Genomic DNA, 24,891 nt, shown 5'->3' with positions numbered 1-24,891 from the left:
TACCATGGTAGGATAGTCTGTGTTGGATCCTCATGGGTGTAGCTTACAGACCAAATGGCCTGCTCAGGATGTTGCAATGTGCTAAGATAACACCTTAAATAGTTATTTGCAGGTTACTGGCTGTTACAAAGATAAGTCAATGTAGCCCAGTGATAGAGCATTTAAAAGAGAAAGGCTTTTTGTATCAACTTTTAGGATGTGTTTGCCAGCACATTTGTCCTGTGAGTTGAGAGGAGTGAGTATTTTCATAATATTGGAAAATCTATTCCTCTGCCTATCTTTTTCTCATCATTAGATTTGACTAAACAGTAAAGAAATCCATTCATCTGTGGTAGTGTCAGTAAAATGGTCTCTGTTTTCCTCTCTGCTGGTACTACAGTACTGTTTCAAGATCATTTACATTCTTCTCAGAGTTGTAAGTGATCTTTTTGGCAGCTTTGTGCATTTACATTAACTGCTGGATTGTAATAATTTTCAAATGGATTGTCTGAAAGTAGAGGTTTTGGGTACACATTTATAGATGAGTATTCCTGTCTGATTTTATTTTATGTCTTGTACATTTACCTAACTAATATGAATGTGGCTCTAGCAAGAAACTTGTTAGATCAAAATGCAGAGCTTTCACTGTCACCATTCTAGAGATGGACAATATTGCCTACTGAATTTCCTCTCTGATTCTGGAAACCATTTGGATTTAGGAGGCTATTTAGGAGGTATTTTTTAGAGATTTTTTTTTAATGTTTGAGGAAGAGGGAAGGAAGCCTTGATGTTTACATTTATATTGTATACATTTCTATTGTTTATAATGTGTTTGTACTGTTGAAACACAGGAGAACTAACAAATAGGAACCTAATGTTTTTGAGTGGACCTTGGAAGTTTGACTTAACTGCCTTGTAGATCTTATCGCTGTTATTCAGATAATGTTTGACAAATATATGGACATTTTATTGTACCTATGTGGTGTTTTCAATTTGTATTAATGTCCATCTAATGTGTGAAGGAGCTTTTATGTGCTACACAGCAAGATTTTCTGCTAGAAGGAACATTTTTTTTCTCTTCCATCCATCCAACTATGAGTGGCAAAGAGATTTGTGAATGCTAAGTTTTACGTGACATTTTAGAGAACAGTTACCAAAGTGGACCAGTTTCTGCTTGTTTTTGGAAGACCATTTCATTTAATGACAGTACTTCAGTTTAAACCATGTGTTCTAAGAACTGGCTTGTGTTCCCAGCACTGCAGGGGGAAAGCTCAATGTGCATGCTTGAGAACACACCGAAGAGCACACGTTGGGGAATTCCAGGACTGCTGAAAATTTAAGAAGAAGGTAGAAGGTATTTAACATAATTACATAGCTTCAGATTGTATAGACCTTGCACAGTTCAGACAAGTGCAAAATTACCTCACCAGGCTTGCTCCTTTTTTTTATTTAATTGATTTGAAAAGTTGGAGAGGGACTGGATTTCTTAAACTGAGGAAGTTCAGAAAACTGTGGTAGGCAGGTGAGGTAAATAACCTTCTGATATGCTTCAGACTGAAAAATATAAGATTAAATCCATGACAACGCAAATATAATCTCATTTTTGAGTTACATAAGACTGTTTAAAGTGGGTCATTAGTATTGGGGAAAAACATGTTTTAATTTTCTAGGCTTTTCTTTTTTCCTCCCCTTCCCTTCCCACACTAGAGGGAATGCTTTCCTCTAGGGACAAAGATAGAATAAAGCTAAAAATATCACTTGTCTACTTTATTCTCCATCATGTTGTTTCAGTGGTAATCACTTGTTTGAGATTCACCTTCAGAGATTCTGCCTGACATATGGTGATGTGCATAATGAATATATGCAAACATATAGCAGTTTCAAATTCATTCTTTATTGCACTTAGGTTTTAAGTTCACAAGTTGCTGTAATAATTAAAGAGATTTGGTAAGCATTAATCTATGCACTTATGGGAAATTTCACCTTAATTATTTACTAGTTGCGTGAGATGGAAAAAAACTAATTTAAGACCTGGCTTGAGAGTTTGGCTTTTCTTGTTTCCTAACTTCAAATGATATACAAACAGATTAAGTTTCTCTTTTTTGAAAGTACCACCATTTTCAGGGGAGAATAAGAAGTTGGTTGTTTGAGAAGTGTGGCCTGTGTGGCTTAGTTAGGGATTTTGGTTGGTGTTCAGTTTGGGGTTTTTGGGGTGTTGTTTTGTTTTGGGTTGTGGGGGTTTTTTTGGAATGGGGTGGGGAAGGTTTTATTGTTTGGGTTTTTTTCAGCTAAAAAGAAATCTTGGATAGAAAGTGAATGGCTTCTTCAGCAGCCCCTTAGAACTGAGACATACAAAGGGAAGTACACCTAGGTGTTCTCTAGACATCCAAAAATGTAAACTTTAAAAACCTAGTTCTCTCAAAAAAAATTTTTTATACTGTGTTTTGGGTAACTGGGGAAAGGACCAAAATGTTCACTTTCCCATTCATAATGGGAACCATGTGATGGTGATGAGCAAGAACAACTGCTGCAAATCATGTTGAAGCTGTAGCTCTTCCTTTGGTACTCCTGACTGTCAGAATTGTCATAATTGGTTACCAACAATGGGAGTTGCATCCACAAAATCCAGCTTGCAGCTTCTGATGATAATTTGCTTTGAATTCCCATTCAGTAGCTAAGTCCTGTGGGAACCCAGAATGCAGAGAATATTTCTCTGCCTGTTTTGAAGGGGTTTTACCCCCCTGGACAGTACTGGTTTTGGCCTTTGTCCATGGGAAAATTTGCCTAGCCTCTGGGAAGAATTTGAATCTACAGTGGTGTGAATTAGGTGATAGAATACTATGTGAGATTATCACAGGGTGAAAAATTTAGAGTTTTTAGGTCTATTTGCATAGTAAATAGATAAAAGTAGAAAACCTCAAAATGGAGAAGTTGTAGTTAAAAGCTTCTTCCTCCTTCTTCACTAACTCCATATTTTGCAGCAATAGTGGTTTGGGATGATTGGATAAAGAATTCCACAGTTCCTGTCTACAGGATTTAGGAACTTGGTGGACATTGGTAAAAAAGTGAAAATATCTTGCGTTTTAAGTTTCACTGGGTAATTTACCTTTAAAAAGGCTGTGAGATCTTGATAAGTTGTCTTCTTGCTGCATTCCCTGCTCTGTGCTATGTCTAGGCCACGCCAGTGGCTTGTACTCCTTAGATAAGAATTAATAAACACCTATCTGGAGACTGAGAAGCCATGAAGTCCCATTCGCCTCCTTTTCTCTCCTGGCAAAAATCTGAACGTCTCCCCCATCAGGGAAGACAACAGTTAGTAACGCAGACAGCGTTAAAGTCCTATTAATCCAGCCTCTTGTTCTTCCCATGTTTAGATTCTTTATAGGAGTTGACAGTAAAATTTTTCAGTTCAGGCTGAAAATTACATGTTGGCAAATAAACAGGTAACCATTATAGCACATCAAATCAGCATTTATTCAAGCTTTGTGCGGAGCCTTTGATCAAGTACTTGATAGTAAGTCATTATGTCAGTGTGCTAAACCAGAAGACGACAACAGGATGATTGTAGGAGAGATTCCTGCAATCTTGATGGAAGGGCCAGTCTATGCATCTTGAACTATGCTAATCAAAATAGCAAGACCAGATTTGTAGCTGAAATAGCAAATTAATTATCGCCCTACTTACTTTGCAGTAATGTCTAGGGGACACAGAGGTTAATTTCATGGGCAGATGTGCAGGGGCAATGACTTCTGGTTGGAGAAGTAGAAGTCTGCTGGCACAGATGGATTCAGAATAGCTCTTGTCTTCCTCACTTGTGCCTGTCACACTGAGATTTAAGCCATGCATACTGAATCACGTCCCATTTCATTTCCGTTTGTCAAATTACAAAACCATTTTCCCTGTCACTCTCTCCTCTATTTTGACTTCACTGCAATAGTTTCTCTTACATGGCTGCATGAGTGCATGAGCACTTTTCTGTTTTCTAAATTATTCTTCATGATCAGAAAGAGACTAAAAATTTGCTCGTACTATGTTGTAAAGCACTATTTTGAATTAAGAACAAAAAAGAGAAAGCTTTGAATGAGTTACAAGCAGTAATGGTTCCCTGATATTGGTTGTGCTGTAGAATATTGGGGTGCATGGAGAAAGGGAAAAGAAGGGATGAAAGCACATCTTAATTTGAGTTTAGGAAGCTCTAATTCCATAGTTAATAGAGAGGATGAGGCTTTTGGGGCTGCTGCTTTGAATCACTCCCTAAAAGGGGGAGAAGGGCTAAGCTAAACATCTCTTTGCTACCAAAAGATACAATTTCTCCTTTTCATTTTCACCAGCTCTGATACGCACCTGACCCATCTGTTAGACAGCTTGGTTTGTGAAACAAGCAGAAAGCTAATGTAAGAAAAAGGCTTCTTTTGTTTTCATGATGTGAATCAGCTCATCAAGGGATCTGTTGATCTGGCATGTGCAGCACAAAGGGGGGTGTGAGACTTCGTGCCTTGGAGCAGTAGGATAAGTGGGGTGAGATTAGGCTGTTCCTCAGCATGAGCTGTTGGCTCAGCTCAGCTGTCTGCTGTGCCTGGACCCTCTCCTGTGGGTCCAGAGGCCTCCAAGGGCCCCAGATGTCTTCACTGACTACAGAGTGACAAAACAACCCACAGCTTCCTTTTCTGCTCTGGTGGCAACAGTGGCTGCTGTTGTCATCTTTCAATGTTAGCTTTTCCTTCCTCTTCTTTTCTCCTGTGTAATCTTGATTTTTTTTTTTTCTTTTTTTTTTAATTTGAAATCAGGAAATATAGTAGTTTTAGTAAATCTTTATACTTTGTTAGGTATATCATCAGGAAGTAAATGGTGGGAGGGTTTCTGTGGCAAATAAAGCTAACTTTACCTCCTCAACTGTAAGTAAGGTATATCCGGAATTTTTGCTTTATGGTTATGCTCGAGAACAACACACTTAAAATATACAGCTGGGTGAGAGTGTCCTGCTATACCTGTAGCCAGGTCAGAGTTCAGTGCCCAGTCTGGTGAAGCTCCCTTTCACTTGTACCACATCTGGGTTCTTTGCCTTTTGGCAAGCAGTCAAAACTTGATTTAGCCCTTTGCAGGCATTAAGTGCTGCGCTTAGACATTGTAGCTCAAAAGACTGTCCAGTGTATGGTGTGAAATTAATCAAAAGGAAACAAAATTAATGACCTGCTGTGGTGCCATCCATCACAATATCGCTCAGCAGGTGTGAAATTAACTTGCCTTGACTGTGGATTAAATTGAATGGCGTGACGTGAACCTACAGGAACTCTTTCCGTTAGTTCTGGGGAGCAAGTGTTTTTAAAGATTCCAGCTTAATGAACTGCTTATGCCATGCACTGGATAGTCTTATGATCATTTACCAGCATGAGTTTAGATTATGCTCCCTAAGAAGATCAAGTATTACTGTATCAGTAAAAATTGTTAAAGGCAGGCCACAGAAATGTGGTTTTAATTTCTGTAATTACTGTGCACCAGATGGTGGATGTATACTTTTTCCAGCATAAGTACTTTAGCTCAAATATACGCAGTTGTGATCTTTATTTACAATTCATCAGATTTTAACCTAGGTGATAACAATTCCATCGTTGTGGCCCATTATGAGACCTTCAAAGAAGTATGGAGACAAAACCTCACTATTGTTTATTATGGTTACAAAAAAACCTTTCTTCTTCGGTTTGTTTGGCTATTTTTTTCTCCCAGATTTTAGTAACAGTGATAGCAAAAATACCCACTAATATTCACTACCCACTAACTTTGTTTTGGAATAAGTTATCTAATAGTAGAATATGTACTTATAACATTTGATGTAAATCCTAGTTAATTTAAGAGCAATACTATAAAGATGCAAAATATGTTACAGGTTACTAACAGCTTGAGAGAAATGAGGAAAATTAAGGAAATGTATTTCCCAATTTGGATCTAAAGATATTCTGCCAAATATTTTCTTCTCTTCACTCCTATTTGCTTATGTATATGCACTTTTTCCTCCATAGTTGCTCTGATAATTGTTTTTCAAAGGAGCTATTATCATTGTTGTGGAAGCTCTCTGACTTCTGAGTTCTTAGTGGATTTTTGCTGAATATGTCCAGAACATCGTCCTCTAAAATGTTCAGAGTCATTGCAGCCCTTTGGAGAATGCCCAGTGGCATTTTTTGCCCTTAGCAGAAAATGAGTCACATATGGGTTTGTTGGGAGTTTTTTGGTTTTTTTTTTTCTTCTTATCTGCCCACCCTCCCCTTTAAATTCTGAATACATGTTTCCAAGAGTTAAGGAATTTGCATGTTTGTGATCAGGAGGAGGACTTAGTTATGACTTGCATGGCAGCTTTCTTTGAAGTAGGACTGGCGTGCAGCCATTAATACATTTTCAGGATGAGGTGTCCACAGTATATTGGCACATACTTGATAACCTGGTCTTTATAAGTTGATTCATTTGACATCTTATTAAGGGCTGTCTGTGCTTTGTATAAGTAGTACTGTTTTGTTAAAATATTGTTGATAAGAAAAGTGTTAGGCTGGTGAGAGTGAATTAATTCTTTACAGTTGTTGAAACAAAATACTGTGGATTTTGTGTCAGAAGATAATTCTGACATTAACATTAGTAAAATGGTTTTGATTCATAACAAACATGGTATAACTACAGAGAAATGTTAGAGTTGTTCTAGTTCCAGTACTGTGTCACTGGCAGTACTTTCTTCAAGGATAAGTAGTAGCTGTAGGATGTTCTAGAACTGAAGAGCTCTGTAGTCCTCATTTGGGTAGAGCTGACAAGATATTTCAGAAGTTTCTTCTTTCCTTGAAAAGAAACATCAGTTTTGGTACCCATTTCAAAATGAGGAAGTAAGCAATTAATGGAGGCCTAATTCTTTGTAACATTATAAACATTAACAAAGTCGTCCATCAAGCTTTCAACAGAGAACAAGGTTAGGTGGTTACTGTGTCAGTCATATTTCAGCTGGGGCTTTGAACTGCTTTCTTTCCTGCATTAGAAAATTATTATTTTGATATGAGTGTAAAGAAATTTACTCTTAAGGCTTAGATTGGAACACAATGCTCTTTCAACCTTCTTTATATTGAAATCAACCCAGGGATACTGTGTTCAAACCCAGGGACACTGTGTTCAATTGTCTGCCTGCAGTTTGGGTTTTACATTACTGGCTTTATTTAATTGTACTCCTCTCTGCCTCTTGTTGATGGCTTTTATAGTTGCTTAAGCTTTTTAAATTAATTTGTAGCTCTAGGGGAGATGGGGAGAGAAGAGGAAAAGATACAAGTTTACCTTCTTTTGTGGAACTTCTGGTTTTTGAAGACAAGTGTCAAGCCAAGCAGGAGTGGTCTATGACAGCTGTGGCAGCAAGAAAATTTAACTGTCCTAGCAAACCTTTTTGTCAGCTCACTTTGGTAGAAAAAAAGGCCTTTCATGCCTGTTTTTCGTGACAGGCTGTGTAAGTTGGGTCACATAGCTCTTCTGCTGGGCCTTGCATTCAAACTGAATTTGTGTTGGCTGGTTTTGCTTTTGCTTTATGCTCTCATAGCTGTAAGATCCTATCACAAGAGAGCATGAAATTAAGGTTTCTTCACTGCAGGGTTTGATTGTTTTTTATGCATCACTGCTAGACTGTGGTATGAGGAGAACTCAGATTTCTCTACTTTGCCTGTAGCAAGAATATGCAAACTTGCTTTGTCAGAGTTAAGCAGTGTGATGTTACATGCCTGTGAGTATGGGTTCCTGAGAAGTATTTGGATTTGGCTGAAAATGACTGAGAACTGCAGCTAAAATTAGCAGAGATGGTCCACAGCAAATAAACTGATCCAAGGGAGAGAAAACAAGAACAAAGTCAAACAAACAAACAAACCCCCTGCTTGTTCGATGCCATTTGCACAACTGTTATTGTGATACAAATGTCTGTGCCTACAGAGCACTGTTCACGTGCCAGATTATGCTGACTTTACTTTCTGATGGGCTCAGAGCACATGAGGAAGTGGAGATTTTGTCTACTAGCAAGGATGAAGCAGCAGCTACTGGTTAAATCATTGGGCAGTGTTTGGTTGTTGGGGTTGTTTTAGTGTTTTTTGGATGTGGGGTTTTTTGGAGCTTTTTTGGGTGGTTCAGTGTGAGGAGTGAAAACTTTTCTTGGCTTTTCGCATGACATTTTCTACTTTTTCTCAAACTGCAGTTGATAAATGTCCCTTCCCAAAGGAATTGCTGTAGACCTGTGATTGTCATTGTAACTCAGCCAGGGATAGACAGAAACTTGTTATATAAGAAGTCAAAAAAGATGATATTTAATAAGAGGTTTATTCTACATGGCAAGAATTTAAACTATTGTTTAATTAGCAGGCAAACCACTTACTTTGCCCTCTAGTTCATTATGTGTTATGTGGGTTTATGACACTGATTCATATAGCTTATTACAGCTCATAAATGTCACCATAAAATTAGTCAAAATAAGAGCATTAAAGTGCCTTGCTGCCATTAGCTACCCAGTTGGTTTGGCTTTGGTGACAAGTTTGTAGATAAGGCGTGAATTTTAGAGTTGAAAATGTCATAGGACTTGAGTACCACGCTGCTTCTCATTATGGAAAGAGCCTCTATCTGAAAGTTGTAGATGAAACTTATTTTCTGGTCATAGCTACTCCTTGCCTCTCCTTGTCAGCAGTGTCAGTCAGTGAACTGCACCAAGGTTAAAAGCCATTAAAAATTGTGATAATTGTCAGTAAGTCAGTGATGCTGCTTCTGGGAACACAGTACCAGTGACATGCTTTCATTGGATATTTATGGTTTTGCCCAAATGGCAGTCAGTCAAGATGTGGAGCTTAACAATGTGAGCTGAGGTGGCCACTTCTTTAATAGTGCAGCTAATGACTTCCAGATGCAAATTATTGTAATATGGTCAAATACTTTACGTGGATCCTGGAGTCTGCATCTTAGAAGACTGTTGTCATTGTGAAAAGGAAACCATGCTGTAGGACAGAAAGTGATTTTATTGTGTGGCTTTACATCAATAAACTTCAAAAATTGTCATATATTATATACTGTTTATTATTTTTTACATATAGAAAATAAGATGTGGGAATGTACAGGGAAAGTAGTCCACTGTAGTGACAGAAGAGCTGTCACCTGATCCCAGACCATTCTAAGCAAACTAAAGCAGCCTGTCAGATAGCTTTTTTTTTGTTTGCTTAATGGGGTGCATTTAGAGATGTATAAGTGACTGAAGATAAACTTTATAATGTGTATTTTTTTAAACTGTCACATTAGACTAGAATGTCACTTTTAGTCTCTGTTCAGAGGCAGATCTCCTCTGTTTTTAATACTTTATGTTGAAATTGTGTGAAAGATTTAAAATGTCACAGCTCTGAAATAAGAAGATTGATACTACTCTAGTGTGATCTGATTTGGATTCTGACCTAATTTCTTTTAGTTAGTGATTGGTATAGGACTTGTGGGGTGCACAAGCTTATGACTTTTGGAGATTACTGACTGATATTTTTAGGTTACCAGCTAATCCTGTTTAGGTATAGGATTTTCATCTGAAAACTGGCAGGTCTTTAAATTCTTCCTGTTGTACTTTAGAATGACAACTGGAAATTGTACAGAAAAAGCAATGTATTGCTTATTTCACACTGTCTTGTGCTGTGGCTTTCTGCTACATGATGATTTTCTGTGTGCACAAGTTTAAAAAAATGCTAGTTTACTTTAATATTTAAACAAAAGTAAAATCTTCCATTGAAGCTTAGTTTTGCACATGCTCTAAAAGAGTTATGGGAAAGCATTGTGTACACATTGCCCCAAAAATCTTCTGAGCCTTTCAGTCTGGATTTTCCTTATGTTGCCTTGTAGCTGTTTGCAAAGCAGCCAGACTATAGCTAAACTAACAAATGCAAATTCACACTTCCGTTTGCTTATTCAACAACTGTGCTCCATATACAAACACTCTCTTCCAGATGTTTTTCTCCTTGTTAGCTGTACCTTTCATGTGCTTCTAGTATTGCAGAGAGAGCCTTGTTCTTCAATCCCACACTTAGGGAGGGGTTGCCATCTGCTGTGTGTGTCTGTTTGGAAGGTAAGCATTTTGTCACCTGTTCCTGCAGATTGAGACCATAATGCTTTGCCAGCCTTATATATGAGGTTGCCTTTGTGAATTTTATTCAACTTTGTGAAAAGTGTAAGGAAGCAGAAAAATAAAGGCCATTGTAGCTTGAATGTTGGAATGTTATATGGAGGATTTTACCTCCTGTAGCTGTTTTGTTTCCTTTTTCTATGCCCTTTACGATGGGAAAGGAAGCCATACGGAGGTAGAGAAATGAGAATTTGTACTAAAAGTGTGAAGTGTATGAGTAATGCCATGTTGTTTTGACAATGCTGATTAAACTGTGTGGGTTTTGTTGCTGGCTTGGCATGCTAATATTAATAGGCTTTGCCCATTTCAGTGAAAGGACACATATTGGACTGAGCTTGATGTAAACGTCTGTGGGTCCCCCTGCCCCAAGTTTTACTGCCTCAAAAGAGCTGCTACAATGCATACTCTGTGTACTGAAACCTCTTCCATTCCCATTGCACAAAGAATTCCCCTAGTGGCTTGGTGAGGTCTTCATCTCAATGGAAAGAGAGCTGAAGTGAAAGGGAGGGGAGTAGGAGGATGTCACATTCACATGGGAGATGTCATGCCTGCTATGACATCCCTGCATCCTAGAACCCAGTTAGAGTCATGCTCCTGTCTTCTGAAGGCAGAAAAGGTGCAGCTCTGGTTTCACTGTTAGCAGTGAAAGACAGCAGCCAGGTCCCAGGAGCTCTCCCACACAAATCAAGACAAATTTTGCAGGGCATTTTTCCCTGTGCTGCCTTCTACAGCAACTCTTGAGAGTTATTGAGGGTGTGTTTAGGGAAGAAACCGATTCAGCTGCTGTTCTCAAACAGCTGTTGGGGTAGAGGGAGCATTATCTCCCACTGAGGCCTTATGTGCCTCTTTTGTCCCTTCAGAACTGTCTTAACAACTGTCCACATCTGCTTCCTTTTCTTCCTTTTCCCTCCTACTTCCTCTCCAGTTCCTCTATATCATTTGTTGGGGTTTTTTTGGTTTTTTTACTCCCACAATATAGAAATAAATAATATCAAATATCTGCAGAACTTAATTGACTTGTGTTTTTTAAATCTGAAAAAGCTGAAATTGTAGAGATTTGGTAAACTTAATAATTTGTATGCAGCTGATCTGAATATTGTATAAATCACACAGAGCTTCAGCTTTCTGCTATTTAGTTACCTGGCAGCAGTCACATGGAAGAGACAATGCTGCCTAGATACTCAAGTTGTTTGGATAATTAATTTATTTTATTTTTAATCACACAACTCAGATTTTGTGGTATCAAAAGGAGGCTGTTTGTGGGAATGGTTTTGACTTAATTTGTATGTGTATGCATGGGATTGAGCACATTCATTACACTAGGGCAGACTTGTATCTGATTTAAGAGGTGCTAGTCAAGTTTTATTCACTTTCAGCAAATTCCTGACGAGTGCATATGTACATGGATACTTGGTAAGCAGGCATTTTAAAGCAGAACTTTGAAGTCTTACTCATAAGGTGACTCAGAAAAACCAGAATCCTTTTCTGAGGATGAAGGTACCTGGAGGAAGGTACTACTGAAAAGAGCCAGTGGGAAGATCTTTAGAAAGGGACATGAAATTCGGTGAACTGTATTCTGGTGTTGCCGTGACTTAAATATGAGAATTGACCAAGCTTGTCTTTAATCACTTAGGATGAAAGCAGAGGCTTTTCACACACTTGCTTAGTGATATTTTGCAATGTATTCTGGGACTGTCTGGGAAACAGAATGGGCTTGATAGTAACCTGCATAAAATTTAATTGATAAAATGCTGTAATTACGGAAAGCTGTTGAGTCTATAGCTATCCTTTCTTTCATACTGGAGATCCAGTTCTTTCAAAGCATTTTCAAAAGACTTGTATCATTTACTCAGATAAAGGCAGCCAAGGTTTGTGCCAAAATACATTTACTTGCATGTTAGAAACTGTGATGATGACGGAATGCTTATTGCTTGGAGGAAAAAAAAAGGTTTTGCAAGATTTTAATGGTTTTTTTTCTAGTAAATGGTTGCAAGAATTGTAGCATTGGCTCCAAAATTCTTTATCTGTATGGGTTGTTTGTAAAAGCCAACTGTGCATAAATCAAGTAAGATGCTTGGAATAGATATTTGAAGTGTGAAACGTATTAATTTATTCTTTGAAGTTTTAGAAAGCCTTTAAGAGCCTATACAATGTGCCAGCTTGGTACCTTGGACTGTGTCTCCAATGTGTATGTTCTCATTTGGTTGACTTTTAATGCTGTTGTTGTTACTAGCTCTGAGTTTTACATATAAACTAATGTGGATGCTCTTCTTTGGTATTTACAACTGTGTTGAAAATATTTCACTTACAGCAGATCAAGATGGGCAAATGTAGGCTTATGGTAGTAATAGTACAATTCCTCAAGTAAGTGTGAGATGCATTAAAATACCTTGTTTTATTTAAAACACCTTCACAGTTAACAACACAGTTGAAACTGTAAATTGTCCTTAACCCCTCATTCTACGCTTAGCATTTTATGTTATTCTGTATTTCAGGTACCATATCTATGTGAAGAATAGTATTTAGTTTTTCACAGATGATGCCATGTTAACAGGAATATTAACTGAATTGCTTCTACAGCGTTTATGGATACTTCTTGAATTCCCATGTGAATGTGTGCCACTTTGGGTGGTGTGTCTGGTTTGAAATATTCAGGTTTGAGTGGTTTTCAACTCTGTCAAAATAAGTTGCCTTACCTACTTAACTCTTGACTGGAGAAGCTATGCCTGTTAAGGGACTGGAGCATCTGGTATGGAAGGAGAGGCTGAGAGAGCTGGGACTGTCCAGCACGGAGAAGAGAAGCTTTGGGGAGATCTTATTAGTTTTTATAAACATCAGATTGGAGGGTGTAAAGAAAACAGGGACAGACTCCTCTTGATGGTGCTCCATGAAAAGGCGAGCTGCTTTAAGATAATATTTAAAGATAAATTTTCTCTATGTGTTTCTTTTGTATTCCAGATACATGTCTGTGTCAGTGAGTACTATCACAAACCTTGTAGTCTTTATTTGAATTACTTGAACTGTGTGATGGCTTTAATTAAAAAATTATTAATCTCTTGCAAAACCAAATAAAAACTTTACATCAGTGGAGAAAAACATGTGATCTGAATAGAAAACCAGAATACAGATAAAAGGCCTTCTTATATTTTAATAGTAAATATCAAAGTAGAAGTATCGAATGTGTGCTGGGTGAGATTTGTGTGAGGGTGGCTCAGTGTGTCAGTAGACTAAGGCAATTAAATACTTAGGAGGGGCAAGGGGAGGTCAGCTGCCATTTTAAAAGCTGGATATGAAATCTTACACTGTCAAAAGTAGTCTTGAATTTATACAAACTACCACTTAACAGGTGTTGGAAAACAAGGGCACTTTTTGTCATGAGAAACAACCTGTCCATGTCCAGTCAAATGAATGATTTTTGAAGATGTTGAAAGTAGGTTTTGGGTTTTTTTCCCAATCTTATTTTTCAAAAGCAGAAATTGAAAAAGTTGCTCAGTCACTTTGCAAGGCTGTAACAATGGGTCATTGCCAGGCACTGCAGCAGGGGTTAAGGATGATGGAGAGATCAGGCACAATGCTGAAAACAGAAATGTAAAGAGAGAAATGCTGAATTTGGGTCAAACTTTTTCTTTTACCTCTTCAAAGGAGTACTTTATTAATGATCTTTTATAAAAAGACACTCGAGTGCATTCAGTGAGTAGCTTCTTCTCAAGCATTGTCACTGTAACCACTCAGTGTATTATGTTTTATTTTCCTAAGTGAAACTATCTGCTACTTTCACTATTTAATAAAAAAAAAAGAAACAAAAATGCATGAGTAGAAGTGATTTTAGAGTAGTTTTCATTTTCTCAGTATGGGAAATGAATGCACTTTGAGTAACATCATTGAGAAGGATTTCTGAGTGATAGAAATTATGCCCTCTTAAAGTGCTGCGAGCCATGATGATTTTTTTTGTAACTGACAAGTTCACCTCTAAACCATGTCCCTTAGAGCCATATCCATGTGACTTCTCCATCCCTGAGGAATGGTGGCTCCCCCACTTCCCTGGGCAGCCTGTGCCAGTGCTTGACAACCCTGTCAGTGAAAACCCATTCACCTGCTTCCACTGTTAACTAAATATACTTCAGTTTGCAAAGGATAAAAGGATTTCCAAGGTTTGTCTTCTCATCTTTTTCTCCTTGCCTTGACTGCAGCCTGTGCTAGGTCCCTGTGGGCTGTCACTGTGCTGTCAGCTGTGCAATGCTGATGAGTCTTAAGGAAGCACAGCAGCAGTCCCTGCCTGCTGCAGCCTCTGCAGGGTCCTTACCAGGCTTGTCCTGTGTTCAAGAAGGCCACATTTCTCAGCAATGTGAACTCCAGGAACAATAATAAATTCCCTTGCGGGGGGCCCAGCATTTTGGTGCAAAAGTCCTGGCTGTGATATCTGTATTTATTGAATTTCTTAAGAATCTGCAGGACCTGAGGTCGTTATAACACTGTTAGGTCTTCAGGTTTGAGTGACTGACCCAGACAAACTCTTCCTGAACTAACTGGACACAGAAATGTGCAGTATTCCTAAACTCTGCTGTCCCATCTGTCCATGGGTTAAATGAGTCCTGGCCTGGAAGGTCAGTCTGTCCTGCCTATGAGCCACATTTTTATTCCATCTGTTAATATGAATGTTCTGAAGATGATGCCAAAAAGAGTTTACTAAATATATACAATTTTTATGGGAATAGATAGTCCTTGAACTGATAAAGTTTTTTTCTGAATACCACAATTAAACAGATTTTGACCACCCTCTCAAAAGCCAAGTGCTGGAAAATGACTTCACATATATATCTATATATCTCTATATCTATCTTTCCTTTCTCTTCAGATTCTTCTTCATTCATGATGTTAGTCTATTTTGCTATATAATATACTGTATATTGTTTTTATTAATACATAGTATCTATTATGAAGGTATTTATATTCATAACATATAAAAATATAAAATGCATTACTATAAAAATACCTTAAATCCAGGTGCTAAACTGATACAATATAAAAAGCAGAGCTGTAAACTTTGATTTCTTGTCATGAGGAAAATTGGGAATATGGAAAGCTTAAAATATGAGTCTCAATTTTTTCCATGTTTAAGCAAATCTCAGAGTAGCTGAAAAGATAACTTCCAGTAACAGTTTTCAATCTCAACATTTTCTTGTTCTCATGAATTCTTGTTACAGCTGTGATTTATATTTCCAAATGTAGCAAGTATAATATTCCAAATCCTAAAGAATTTTTTTTTTATTTCCCTCCCTCTTTAACACATTAAGGGTGCAGGGAGGGAGAAGAAAAAAAAGATGGTGCTGAAAAATTCCAGCCTCACTCCTACTCTTTTATAAATTGCTGTTAGTATTCCTGTCTCCATGTGTGAGCCCGAGGTCTAAGCTTGAGGTTTAAACTATAAACAGAGATGAGATAATTTTGTACAGGAATAAATGTGCCCAGATGGAGATAATCAGAAGTGACTTAAATGTGTGGGCTTTTCTGGAGGTGCCAAAAGCCCACCACACCACGCTGACGTTGATGGGGACTACAGGTGTGAATTATGCTCAGCCATACCCCGAGTCTGCTTTGTAGAAGGTGTTCAGACACCTACAGGAGTACCCAGGAGTGTCTCATTAAGGGCTGTGGGAGTTGGGTATTTGGGCATGCTCATAAATCTCTTAGATGCCTCTTTGCATATTTATTGAGATTTCTTTAAAATTCTTGCTGTGCTGTTGACAGGTGCTGTAATTAAAGTGACTTCTTCCTTTTTTTTTTTTTTTTTGTTTTTTCAGAGCTTGCCTTACAGTTCTCAGTTAATTAAAAGAAATCCTAATGTTGTGGGATCAAGGGTAGAAACAACAAAAATTTTCAAGGACAGTACTTTGCATAACATGAAGGATTTCTCTAGGATTCTTTAACCTGTTGGATACATTAAAATTCAGGAAGAGGACCTTTTGTGCTTTAAAATTCTTAATGATAAATGCAAAAAGAAGCCTTTTTAAAATAAAAACAACACTTCTGTAGATACACCTCTGAGACATCTATTCTTTGAAATTTAGAAGGAAAAATATTTTAGAAGCTGTTTACAAATTCTGAGCATTTTTTTATTGACAGTCATCTGGCATGACTGACAAAAACCCCCTTATTTTTCTTTGTGTTACTTCCATTTAAGGCACATTTCTGTAGTAAAGGAAAATGTTGGTATTGGCAGAGATTCAGAATTTTTTCTCACTCCTTAATAGTCATAGTGATTAAATGTGGATAGTAACAGAGGTTTTTTTCTTTAAGAAAAAACCCAGTAAATTTGTATTATTTTAGCAGTGACATACTCTTGCATGTAATTCCTATATTGTATAAGCCTGCATTAAGCTAATAAATCAAATTTCATGTTCTTAAAGTAATTTTCGTCTCCATTCCCAGTCTTCCCTAGCCATGATATCAGCCTCTCTTTCCAAATTCTGAATGTGAGAATATCCAAAAAAAAAAAAAAAAAAAAGGGCAAAAAATCCCCGAGTGTGAGTCTTGCAGAGTTTTGACATACTTTCTGTGAAGTATAGCCATTTTCATCCTGTCATGTAGCATAAATGTTTTAACAGGCAAACACACCTCCCCCCTTTCTAATCTCGATTTAGTGTAGAAGGATTTTTCTCTGGCCTTGCTGTGCTGAGAGCTCTCTGAAGTTCTGTGTTGTCCTGTACACACTGGTCTGACCATGTTCTCCTTGCCCATCCTTTGCTCCCCTCCTGTTACCCCACTGAAACGTCATCTTTTCTTTACATTCCCTGTCCCCATCCTCCCCCTCCAGCAGGGTTTACTTCCTACCTCCCCCGGGGCCACGTTCTGCCCACGGTAGGTTTGCCTGTAGACAGACTCTGTGAAAAGCATCTTTTTGCTTTCTGCCTTGTTCCTTCCTAGAGCAGTTGAGAAATCTCCCTTTAATCTCAGCAAAGCCTCACCATTCTCAGATCTCTTCAGAAAACTCTGCTTTGCTGTGATGACTACAGGACAAAAAGGAAATGAGACTCTCTCTCTTGTTGGCAGTACTTCCTGAGGTTTGTTTCTTTGTGTGTCCAGTCCATCCACTCATTCTTCTCTCTTTTTGCATGGCTTGGTTGCCGGGCACAAGACAGATCTTTGTCCTTGCTATCAGAAAGACCAAGGACTCCTAATCCCTGTGTGGGACTTACTGCAGTGCAAATACCAGTCTGGGGATGTAGGTCTGGCTTTCAAAATCCTTTCTGTATGATAGGAGGTGTTCACTATGTACCCCAGCGAAATCCAACACTTGGCTACAAGGGAGCTGTGGTAATTTTTCTTTCTTTTTTAAATTTCTTTTGTTGTTCCGTACTGTCCAGTTTGATGCATCTAGAATCCGACTTTCCAGGCAGAATACACATAAGGGTTGCAACCTGACTTGTGAAAAATATGGTCAGAATTGTGGGGCTTTTGTGATCCACAAGAATTGCATTTATATGTTTATATTATTTTGCATATATATGTTACTTGAGCTGTGGTGTGTCCTTGTAATTGCATTTTATATATTGGCTTAAAACCTCTTGAGAATTTAGCTTTTAACAATACTGGACAAGCTTGTTTTCCCCTCCTGCTTTAATTGGAAGCTTAGGTCAAGTGGACATGAATGTATTGTTTGTGTCACTGGAATTTGTAATCAATCTTATCTTCTTGCAAAATTTATTAATTTTATTTTCTTTGAATTCTTTTTTTGTTATAAACAGTACACAAGATAAGGTGTTTTGTTGAAAACTAGGGGTTGCTACATTTTTTCCTTGCCTCAATTCATTCTTTTTTGGGCTAGTTTTTGTTTTACTCTGTTTTAGCTGGTCCCATTTATTTACTTTTCTTGCAAAAATTGCACAACAGGTATTTAATTTAATATTCTTTCCAAACCTGAGCTTCTGAAACTTTCTTGTCATATTGCAATAAAAAAAAACTTCAGCAAAGGAGGAAGAATAGAAAATGTTAGTGAATATATTTTTGTTTAAAATCTATTTAATTCAGTGAATGACTATTTTTTTGTAGTTATGCAACACTAATTTTAAAAATTAATTCTTGTCAAGGCTCTTGAATAAAAATTGTGGGATGTCTTGGTGCCTTTCTGTTTTTGAAAGGGAAAAACTCTCTGCTGTTGTTCTTTAAAAATGACTTCCTTGGAATTGGCTGAAGTGTGGGGAGGTTTTTGCTAGTGGTTTTGCTGACATTTCTTTAAGTCTTGCTTGCTTGCATTTTTGATCTTCCTGATGTTCATTTGCTTGCAGTGTTTACAATGTCACTTCAGTTTTGCTCATAAAACTTCTTAGGCATTTATCTTTCACCCACTGCTAATGTTAGATCTGGGTTATTTGTAGTTCCTGCTTTGTCCTTCAAAATCCTTTCTTCTCCGTATCTTGTAAAAAGATTGAAAGGTTGACTTTAATGGGGAAAAATGCCAATATACGAGTTTTTTTCATTATCATGCAGTCTGAAAGATGGTTTTCTTCTGTATTTTTGTAAAGCAGATTTTGCAAGAAGTCCTGTATGGGCTTTTTTCTTTAATCTCTATATACACATATGCAATATATGTTGTGTATGTTTGTCAAAAATACATTTATTGATTTTTTTTTTTGCCCCACTAAATTTATTATTCTAAAGTGATGAAAGTGTTCCTATCTGACTGTTGAAAGTTGCCTCAGAAATGGCTGACCTTCAGGGAAGAATGAGATTTTTTTTCTACTCAAGTTTTGCCTCTAGTGCATAATAAAAGCTAAATAATGAGAATTGCTGCTTCTATAAACCTATGCCAAGTACCAAGCATTTGGTGGTTTATTCTTTACTTGGATTTGGAGTTTGAAATTCCAATGGCATATAAGCAAAGGGGAAGAGGAAAAAGATGAGATATTTAAATCATACTTGATAAAGAAATTTGAAAAATCTGATATGCAGCAAAATCGTTCTGTTCTCTAGCAGTATGTGCTTCTTGGTTTGTGCTTATATGAAAATGCAAAAAGGGTGTTATGCAAGGGAGTGTTTCTTTGCTTGACACTCACTACGCAGCCACCTGTTAAAACATGGATGATTCCTAGTGCAAGATCTAAAGCAGCGTGGCTGCTGGTGATGAAGCATGTTTACCAACCTTCAGGAAGCATATTCTGTTGTTAGCAAAGTACAATTTGAAAGCCTGATCAAGTGAATGCATACAAATTTTGGAGGGAGTACTTGGGCTGGGAGGTGGTGGTGTGCTAGTAGCAGACACTGAGCTGCCAGCTGACTCCTCTGAAAAACTGCTTAAACAACTCTACACAAGGGTGGGTTTAAAACATCTCTTCTGGACATCTTCAGATTTCATAGTACCAAAAAAAGCCTCATGGCACTCTTGTGCAATATTTAATGTGACAACACTTGACTAATGTTCCAACCTCACTGTCAATAAATGTAATTAATTATGCGTTGTCAGAACATTGAGAGGAATTTATTCTGAAAATAAATGCGGAGGAACCAGTGGAAATTGCCAAAGTCGATCAAGGATGGTTAGTTCTGTCTCTTCTGTCACCTGTGGTTAGCTGTGTGAGTATATGGTTTTTCTGAGTATCTCTCCTGTGTGACTCAGTGTGTGAAATATGTTAAAGAGGGTGGCTGGTTTGGAACATTTCAAAGTATTGCTCTGAATTGTCACTGACCACATGGGAAGATGTTCAGCAGTTTATTTAAGTAATTAATGGGACCCTAGACCTTGGACTTCTTGAGCTGTAAATGCTTAATATGTCATTTTTACCAAATATTTTCATCATCCTGCATGTAGATCTTGAATATGTTCTTGCAGCATCTGTGGTTTTGTTTCCTGTTACTGTGTATCTCCGGAATCCTCTTACTGCCTATGAAGTAACATTAACATAGACCCATAATGTCTTATGCAAAGATGATGTTACATTTTGTCCCTGAGGACTACTGAAAGCTGTAGAAGTTACTATACTTGTGAATGTATATATCTGTAGTGAAATAAACCCTATTTACCAAGGACTGGGTGCTTATGGTTTGAATCGATGCAAGTGCTTGGAAGATAAATTGCATAGAGAGCTTACCCTATGAGAAGATAATTTTTTGGTGAAGTTGATATATTGATAAGACTAATGGTAATATTGAGGAATAGTTCTGAACGACTTTCCCATTATCTTAAATATTTTATTTAAGGAAGGTGTTGAAATAGGAAGTTCTAGTCACTGTTTGTGACTTTCTCATAACCTAAAAGCTCCACCTGTTTCTCACTCAAGATGAAAGTTTTAGCAGCTGAAGTGTATCAGGAAACAGCGATAACTTTTGACAAGCAAACTGTATTCTCTATCAATAGTTAAAGTCCCATTTGTGTGTGGAAGCTTATTAGTTATGCTTTGCCACTTGCACTTGTAGTCGCCTTTGTGTCTGTTGGCAAATCCCTCGCAATGTTGATTTAGCATTATTTCATGTTCTGTGTTTTCTTGGTCTTGCCTGACCCAGTGTATTCAGCCATTCAGTTTGTGTAGCCCTTGTCTGTCAGGCTGCTCTTTTTAGTACCTTTTCATCTGCTTAACATTATTTTTCTTTACTCTCTCTTAGACTTGCATTTAAATATTTTCTTGCCTCATTCAGGGCATTTTTTTTTTTTCTTCTCCCTTCCTCACCTTTCAGTTTCTTTACCAGCTTAATACTTTGTGTTTCTTACAGTGATTTCCCCACTTGTCAGATTTTCAAGTTTACCTATTGATTTCTCTACAACTTTCTTCTCCTATCTGCTATTTTGAAATTTCATCTGTTACTGCATCAGTGAGATGCTGATGACATTTACAAGTTCTTGTTCATAATTAAAAGGAAGACCTGAGCTTTGTTTTCCTATTGATGATAATTATTTATCTGTAATCTGTTATACCTAGAATGTGTGAATACAAAATTTCTGCCTCTTTGATTTTATTCTATTCTGATTTCCCAAAGAAACAAGGCTCTTTCAGTCATCCAGTTTTTTCCTTCATACTTCCAATTCCCATTGGAATTTCAGTCAAACCAGTGGTGAAATTTCTACAAGCTTTCTGTGAACTAATAGCTGGCTGAGTAAGCCTCTGCTTGTACAGTAAGGGAAGATAGGGAATCAGAAGAGTTGGTGGAAAAAAGTGAAATGCAGAAAATTGAATTGGTATTCATCTTTGCAGTATTTGCATTTTGTTGCAGTGGTTAGGGGGCTGTAAAATGGAGCATAGCTGGTGTGGGCAGCCTTAGCAGGTTACAGAGCTGCAGGAACACAAGAAACCCTTTTTGATAAAGTTATAGCTCAGTCAGGCATGAGCCAAACTATTTTCAAGTGTGTTCAGTCTCAGTAAATCTGCAATTGTGTGCTGATCTATAACCAAAATGTGTGTAAAGGAAGCGATAGGGGTTTTGTATATCTTCTTGGCCATTAAAATTACAAATTGCATTATGTTGCTTGAGAGAAGAACTACAGGCAATTGATTTATGAGTTTACTTCCTTGGCGATTTCCTTGATGCATATCTATAACATGAATATGAGTGTTGTAGCTCAGAGAAGTTTAACATGTTCTCAAACATAGGTTTGCATGAGGCATGCTTTTGGAAGTGAATTGGTAACACATGGATATATAGATATATAGATATAGATATATATGTATATTTAATGGAGTACTCTTGGAGAGCACAAATTGAGTTGCTCTGTAATGAAAATATTCCAGGAATGCAAGTGATATCCTCAAATGGTTGGTATTTCATCTTTAAAACCAGAATAGATACAATCCACAGCACCGTCCTCCCAGTATTGACACCCACACGTCTGAGCTTAAATGCTTTTGGTGTGAATGTCACATCCTCAAAACCTATTGGGTTCTTTTGCAGATGTATTCCTGTTCTGCTGTGATATTTGCTCACACAAATAGAGATTTCAAGAGATAAGGTGTGATTCTATCTATTAAAGACAGACCTCAGACTTTATTTTCTGGTCTACTTAAGGATAACTTTCCTATTTGAGTTGAACTAGAACCTTGGAGAAGGAAGAGGAAACTCATGACTATTCAAGCATTCAGTATTGTAAATAATTAAATTTTCCAAGATGTTAACGTACATTTACTTTGAAACTGCATTGCAGGGGGAATAAAGATTTGCTTTCAGCACTGAAAATGAAGCTACTTTTGCTACCAAACCTTGAATGGGAGTATTGATAATAGCTTCAACAAAGCATGCTTTGGAAAGGAGGCCTTTCTAGTAATTAGGATTATTTATAAAAAGCACTGAGGCATTAAAGGAAGTTCATTACCCAAGCCATTACTGCACTGTGGACCAGAAACAGCAGATGAAATAGCTTTTTTGAGTAGATTATAACTATCTAGAGAACCTGAAAACCTGGGAGTGAGAGAGGCTAAAAAGAGGAACGTTGCTGTTAATGATGGGGTATAAGCAATGAGGAGAGCTTAGGGGGTTCTGTATGCATCCTTTAGTACTGTCTTGTGTAAAACATCGTATCAGAAACCCATGCTGCTTGCTAGGACATTTTCACATTATTTTTTATCGTGATAGTGGGCTTGTGTGTTGTCCTGCCTCTCCCTGCCTAGCAGTAGTCTGGAGAGAAACCACAAAGGCCTATTACTAATTCATTTTCCTTCTGCTGCCTGTGCCGGCTGTTTTCTACCCGGCACTTCTTTCTTTTTTTCCCCATTTAGCTTTGTTAGAGCTACAGCTGAAACAGAGCTATTCCTCAGAGTTTGCCAGTACAAGTTGTTCTACAGCTGTCTAGGGATGCTGAAAGAGGGGAGGCTGTTTTCCACCTACTCAAAATAGTTCAGAAGTTGTGCCCTACGATAAACTAAGTACAGCTCATTCTTTTGCAAAGGAAACTTGTGTAGTTTATTAGATCCTGCAGATGGCTGGAAAGCTGATGCCCTCCCAGCAGTGCAGTGGTTATAGTCAGTGACAGGTTAGAATGTGGTCAAGCTTGCCCTCACTGGCTCTCCTTTGAAAATACTGTCATTCAGTATTTGTTGTACTTTCTCACAAAGCTTTAAAATGCATAGCAGCATTGCGAGAATCATGTGCAGAGAGGTTTTTTTTTTTGAAGTCTCATGTTATTACTGTTTTCTTGTGGCCGGATGGATGGATCAGAACTGTGTAGATAGTGAAACTTTTGTCTAATGCTTCCTCTGACGTTATTTTCAAGCCCGTTGCTCTGAAGTCCTGTGACTGTAGGTTTCTAACCGGGCTTCATTGCACATGTACAGAACTCCATTTATGTCCCTTTAAATATTTTAACATCTCTGTGTGACAGATTGTTGCTACTTACAAAGAGAAATTAGAAACATTGGCAGTTTTCATTCTTTCATTTCAATTATAAGTGCTTCTCTAATCTTTGGTGGTAACAGCTGTTGACAAATATCAGTGTTGAGCAACAGGATATATGCAGGAAAGAGGTTAAAAATATTTTGCTGCCCTACTAACTTTTGAATTAGATATGAAGCAAATTACAATTTCATCCTTTCAATAATAAAGCAAAGGTCCTAAATGCAGAGTGATGGAATAATCAGCAGCACTGTTGCTTCCAAACAGGTGACAGTGTTGAAATTTTAATTCCATTAAATTTTTTACTCTGGAGATGCAGCTTGTACTTTCAGCCATTTGTCTAGCCACATAGGCTGGAATGCGTTCAATATGCTTGCCAAGAACAAATCCATTGGAAGAAATGTTATACTTTGACCCAAGTTCAAGAAATTCTAAAGCAACAAAAGATAAATATTTCTGAACATTTTTTAATGTTTAGCTTAGCTGTTTACTTTTTTTTGTCCTCCCTGTGATCTGATATGCACGTGTTTAATAGCACGAACATAAAAAATTTCTATGTATTTATTTCTGCTTTCCTCTATTTTAATATGACTCTGCTGTTTTTTCCCTTGGTGTTTGTCCTTTGCAAAAAGTTTGTGTGTAGAAACCTGTAGCAAAAATTAACTTAAATGCAATTTAATGAGAATTTATTTTTGTTTTGATTATCTACAATTCCCAACAAATGGTAGAAAATTCAAGAAAGTTAACTCTTTTACACATATGTACTTATATTCTATATTATCTGTTTTCTATTTTTGAAAAACTTTTTCATAAGGTGTAGTGAGTATTTTGAGCATGAACATGTTTGGATCTTTCCTTGGAACTTGTATTTATTTTTGGCTGTCTGTCTGGGGTCCAGCACAATTGCTGAAGACTGCATTTAGTTTGTTGACCATGGATTCGACAGGGGATGATACCTGGGCATCCACATTGATGAGAGCTTTCTTGCTGAATACAAAGAGGGTTTTGACTTTCCTCTGAGTTGGACAGAGCTCCTTTTGAGAGTTGCTTGTTTTTCCTCTTGGACAGACCACAAGATGTGATGTAACAGGCTGATTTGTGGTTAATAGCAGAGGGTGAGATTGGAGCCTGGAGTATCAGCTTGACACAAGAAATTAGCTAATGGATCCAATTTCTATATAATAAACCTAGTTGTTCTTGGCGTACCTCATAATTTGGTTGCTTTGATTATAAGCTGAAGTTAATTTTATTATTCATTAAAAATAAATAAAGTTTTCTGCATAAGTTCATAGCAATGCTTGCAGCTCTTGCTCTTGCACAGATACCCTGTGCCCTAAAGAAATGGGAGAGCATTACCAGAAGCACACATGGGATTGCTGTGGAGGAACCAAGGATGTTTTGCTCATGACTTTGGAGATCATCCAGGTGATCTGAAAAGTGTGAGGCCCTGCTTC

The 24,891-nt window shown here is 37.5% G+C and overlaps 1 protein-coding gene across 2 annotated transcripts in view; it reads left to right on the top strand.

The window, feature by feature from the left end:
* The first annotated feature begins 1,217 nt into the window (after positions 1-1,217).
* Positions 1,218-24,891, top strand: part of MGAT5 (alpha-1,6-mannosylglycoprotein 6-beta-N-acetylglucosaminyltransferase) — a 104,506-nt gene continuing 80,832 nt past the window's right edge. The window contains exon 1 of one of the 2 annotated variants that reach the window (XM_042041140.1): positions 1,218-1,326. The gene's annotated coding sequence lies outside the window, so the exon portion shown is untranslated. Of the gene's footprint in view, positions 1,334-24,891 lie in introns of both variants that reach the window. The other variant, XM_042041139.1, reaches the window with a different exon arrangement.

Source organism: Corvus kubaryi, unplaced genomic scaffold, assembly GCF_017639235.1.
Source record: "Corvus kubaryi isolate FWS band 111438036 unplaced genomic scaffold, C.kubaryi_AGA036_p1.0 37396, whole genome shotgun sequence".
Taxonomy (NCBI): domain Eukaryota; kingdom Metazoa; phylum Chordata; class Aves; order Passeriformes; family Corvidae; genus Corvus; species Corvus kubaryi.
This window is presented reverse-complemented; position numbering and strand designations above follow the sequence as displayed.